General features: G+C 43.3%; 1 pseudogene; it reads left to right on the forward strand.

Annotated features, from left to right (window-relative positions):
• The first annotated feature begins 765 nt into the window (after positions 1-765).
• Positions 766-4960, forward strand: LOC147889399 (pentatricopeptide repeat-containing protein At2g33680-like; annotated as a pseudogene).
• Positions 4961-5218: the final 258 nt, after the last annotated feature.

The raw sequence follows: 5218 nt of genomic DNA on the forward strand, positions 1-5218 counted from the left end.
CCGGATCCTCTTCAAAGCACACTTTGTCCTTTCTTTTTACTTCATTAAAGTCGCTGGGACTCGAAGAAGAAATCATGAGAGTTGGAACTAGCCACCCTAAATGCTAGAAAATGGTAGGCGTTATAGCTTTGCTCACTTGTCATGCACACAACCAACCAATGCATGGACCCCATTTATTTCAGATGCACCATGACATAACCATCTCGCCTGCTTCACATCCTTATTAAAACCTCACGTGTCAACGACTTCGAAACTCACCGATCACATCAACTTCGAAACTTGCCCATCATATCGAATTCAAAATTGGCTGATGTGTCCTCGTCTGAGCCACTTCAACGACCTGGAAAGGCCATCACTGGGCCTTTCCCTGGCGAGGGAAAGGCCTCCCCATGGCGACTCCCTACCCCATCAAAGCATGTGCAGATCACACTTGAGCAATCGGTATGTGCAGATTGACTTAAGCAATCACTCTCATAATGGGTCTGGAGCTGAAGTTGCATTTCCGCAGATTATGGTGGTGAAGAGTGCTCTGATGGAGCTGAAGTTGCATGAACATTGGAAGATTATGGTGGTGATGGAGAGATTCAAAGGCGCAAAGGCAATAAGGAGACGCTGCAGAGACCAACCTAGCTTAAGTTATAAGACCAGGGGATAAATTTCATTTGGCCAGCATGCAAAGGTGCTCAAAATTTGGAGACCCGACTTTCACGGAAGAAGTCGCACTGTCCAGCCACATGTGCAAGGCTAGCTCTAGGCCTAGAGTGTCACCAGATGGTTGAGCTTCCCCCAATTGATAACTTTATCTGTATCTTACAGAAGTGCAGGAGACTTAAAAACCTAGTATATGCCAAGCGTGTGCATGCACACATTTGCAATAGTGGGCTGGAAACCGAGAACGCTATTGGGAATCGTATCGTGCTGATGTTTGTAGATTGTGGTAGTTTGACAGATGCTCAGCAGGTTTTCAACAAATTGCTTCATCCAAACGAGCGTTCGTGGACATCTCTCATATTAGGATATACCCAATATGGGCAAACGCAGCATGCTTTAGATTTGTACCAGAAAATGCAAGAGGATCAAGTACATCCTAGCAGCTACACACTTATGGCCCTAATAAAAGCTTGTACTAGGCTGAGAGACATGGAAAGAGGGCGACAGATTCATGTTGAAATCACACAAATGGGATTTGAAAGAGATCTTTTTGTTGGCAGCACTTTGATTGACATGTACGCTAAATGTGGCTCACTGTCAGAGGCTTGGAAAGTCTTTCATAAGATGCCATTTCGAAATGTTGTGTCATGGACCTCTATGATTGCAGGATATGCTGAACACGGACCAAGTCAGGAAGCACTGAAATGTTTTGAGCAGATGCAATTCGAGGGGGTCTCTCCAAATGCTGCTACGTTTGTTTGTGTCTTAAGAGCTTGTGGCAGCATAAAAGCCATAACCAAGGGCAGAGAAATGCACGTTGACATTGCACAAAAAGGATTTGATGAAAATCTTTTTGTCGGCAGTACTTTGGTCGACATGTATGCCAAATGTGGCTCACTTTCAGAGGCACGAGAAGTCTTCAACACACTGCCAGCTCAAGATGTTGTGTCATGGGCCACACTAATTGCAGGCTATGCTGAGCATGGATCTGGTCAGGAAGCGCTGGCATGCTTTGAACAGATGCAAGTGGAGGGCATCTGTCCAGGTGATGTCACCTTTATTTATGCCTTGAAAGCTTGTGGCAGCATAAAAGCCATAGGCAAGGGCCGAGGAATACATGCTGATATCGTGCTAAAGGAATATGAAAAAGATCTTTTTGTGGGCAGCACGTTGGTTGACATGTATGCAAAATGTGGATCACTTGTAGAGGCACGAGAAGTCTTTGACAGGCTGCAAATTCGCAATGCTGTGTCATGGGCTGCACTAATTGCAGGATATGCTGAAAATGGACCTGGCCAAGAAGCACTGAAATGCCTTGAGCAAATGAAACTAGAGGGCATCGCTCCGAGTGATGGCGCATATGTTTGTGCCTTAAAAGCCTGTGGCAGCATAGGAGCTATAGACGAGGGGCATGAAATACATGCTGAGATTATACAAACTGGATTTGAAAGAAGTCGTTCTGTTGGCAACACTTTGGTCGACATGTATGCCAAATGTGGCTCACTTTCTGAAGCACGGGAAGTCTTCGATAGGCTTCCATTTCGAGATGTAGTGTCATGGACCTCATTTATGGCAGGATTAGCTGAACACGACCCTGGTCAGGAAGTGCTGAAATGTTTTGAGGAGATGCAACTGGAGGGAATTTCTCCAAATGCTGGAACGTTTGTTTGTCTCTCAAAAATTTGTGGCAGCACAGGAGCCATAAGCAAGGGCCGAGAAATACATGTTGAGATTGCACAGAAGGGTTTTGAAAGAGATCTTGTTGTGGGCAACACTTTGATCGACATGTATGCTAAATGTGGCTCACTTTCAGAGGCACGGGAAGTCTTTAATAAGCTGCCATTTAAAGATGTCGTGTCATGGAATTCAATGATATATGGATATGGATTGAACCATGGCGGTAACATGGCTGTACAGTGTTTTGAGGACATGCAAGAACAGAGTGTGAAGCCAGATTGCATTACATTCACATGTCTTCTTACTGCATGCAGTCACACTAACCTCCTGATGAAAGGTCAGGAGTACTTTAAGGTGATGAGGGAAGAATATGGCTTTGCACCGACAGTAGATCACTGTACTTGCATGGTTGACCTTCTTGCACGATCAGGACATTTGTATGAGGCAGAAAAGTTCCTTGAAGCTATGCAGTGTCCTCCATCTGAAGAAACATGGAAAGCTTTGCTCAGTGCATGCAAAATTTATGGAGAAGCAGAGCTAGGACTGAAATGCTTTCAGCAGCTTGTGCAGATGAGTCCAGGATCTTCTGCTTCCTATATGCTGTTGGCAAACATCTATGCAAGTGGCTGCAGGTGGGATGATACATATAGAATAGAGGAGCTGAGGAAACATGCAGGCCTAAAGAAAATGCCTGCAAGTGCTTTGATAGAGGTGAACAAGAAGGTCTGTGGCTTTGTGGTTGGTAACAACCAAAACAGGGAAATCTCAGAAACACTAGAAATATTGAGTTCACGCATGAAGGGGGAAGGGCATGTGCCAAATGTAGATCTTGTCTTGAGAGCCAGTTCTTTTGAGGAGAAGAAGGAAACTTGCAGAGAGATTGGCCATGGCTTTTGGTCCCTATGCCACCTTGAGATGGTCTGCAATGATTCTCAATATGCAAGTTAAGCATATTGCAATCGTAATACTTATGATAGATAATGTTCCGGTGAAACTATGTTGCGATCTGCCCTTACACAATTTCGACCTGCGTGCATTGAGGAGAAATATGAAGCGGCTGACTCAAATTTGGCTTTTGTAATTGTGTTCTTGGTCAGAGTGGTGGTGATGAAAAGATGATCGATTCAACAACAGAACATTTAAAATTGGAAAACAGTCACAAAGATGAAGTATGAAAGAACTGAAGACAATGGTCGAGATTTTCTTATGTTCAGCAACACTCTCAATTTGTTAAAGAAACGGGACTCATAAGCACAGGGAGAACATATCTTTAGGGAACATGGAAATAAAAATACAGGTCAAAGAACAAAGATGAAAAAGAATACATAGTGCTGGAAGCTGATGGGATCTTGAATGCCCGGCGGACCTCGAGAGCAACAACGAGCTCAATGCTCATGATCAGTAAACTCCAAAGCAAGAACGGTGGATCAATGCATGCCTGCCGAGGTCATTATATATCAAGAGAACACAAAAGGCCCCATAAATCATATTTTACACAAGGGCCATTTAAGTTTTTCCTCCTCTTTTTTAATTTCGGTAACTCAAGAGTTTTGGTATGCAGCATATATTGGCAGCATTAGTGGTTCTTCATTGTGTCTATTTGCTAAATTCCATTGTCAAAGTCTTGAAAGGGAACCCAGAGGCTTTCTTTCATCCGAGGAAGATAGGAGAAGATTTCATAGGAGGAAGGGGGTGATATATCTGAAGAATTACAGGGGATGGGGGGCTCCAGATTCGCAGGGACGCGCTGCAACCTTCTTAGGTTAGTGGTTGCCAAGAATGGGCATGTCTCAACCCCTTGTGGGTTTGTTTATTTAAATGGTTTCTGATAGAGCTGATGGAGAGAAAGCTGGTTATTGAAAGGGGATGTCTTGGTATTCAAAGGTCTCATCTCTTTTTTCTGTTAGAATTAAAGGCTCAAAGATGGCTAACATTTGATATCTAGTATAAAATGGGAGGGGAGGGCTGAACTGAGAGGAACCAGAGTTTGTGAGAGAATCTCGGATGGTTAAAGTGAAGGATGATGATGGGCAGCCTTGGGCTGAGATGCAGATTAAACGCATTCATAAGTTAAAAGAACAAAGGATTTTGCTGCTGGTTACGCTGTGGGATTGTAAGAGAGCAGATTGGACATTTGTCACTGAAGTGGCTTCAGACAGAGAATGGTATGACAAGGTAGTGCCAACAGCTGGAGTTCTAACTTCTAACACCACTCCTTCAGGTGGAGGTATTTTTGACACAGATCCTGTCAGTTACGTTGGTGGAAGGTCGGTGTTGGGCAATTCGAAAATAATGCGAGGTCGAAGCTGAGGTTTATGTTATGGAAGGTTTTGCACAAATGGTTACCTTTCAGGAATATGCTGGCTAAGAGGAGAGATGGAGTTATCAATTGCCCTTTTCTGCTTTTAGACTATTTTAACCATTTTGGAGTTATAGAGTGACACAAAGGGTTTGAAGGACGTGGAAGATGCCGTCCGGAATGCAAAAATAATATCTCAGTTATTATTGAGGCTTTAAGTGGGAATGGTGCCTCCTTGGGAAGTATGTAGGTATCACTCGGATTTGAAAGCTATTTGGCAAGTCATCCTGGAAGCTGTTCTCTTGCTAATTGGAACATTTACAACAAGATGACCTTTTCAGAGGGCCCATGGGTATCAGGTAGAGCATATTTGAGCAATTCTGTGTATTGTGAGAGGGAAAGTTTGTCAGTGGTTGATAATATCAATCTCATGATTCTGATATCCTTTTGACTGCTATTTTGGCATTTTCCCTTCCTCATTGTGAGGAATTTTGCGTTTTTATGTTCTTTTAAGTACCCCTAATAAAACCCGGCTATTTTGTTTTTCTAAAATGAAGTAACACAGATTACACCTGGAGAACACACGATTTT

This window comes from Dipteris shenzhenensis, chromosome 20 (genome assembly GCF_047967505.1).
Source record: "Dipteris shenzhenensis isolate YYH24624 ecotype China chromosome 20, Dip_SZ_1.0, whole genome shotgun sequence".
NCBI lineage: Eukaryota > Viridiplantae > Streptophyta > Polypodiopsida > Gleicheniales > Dipteridaceae > Dipteris > Dipteris shenzhenensis.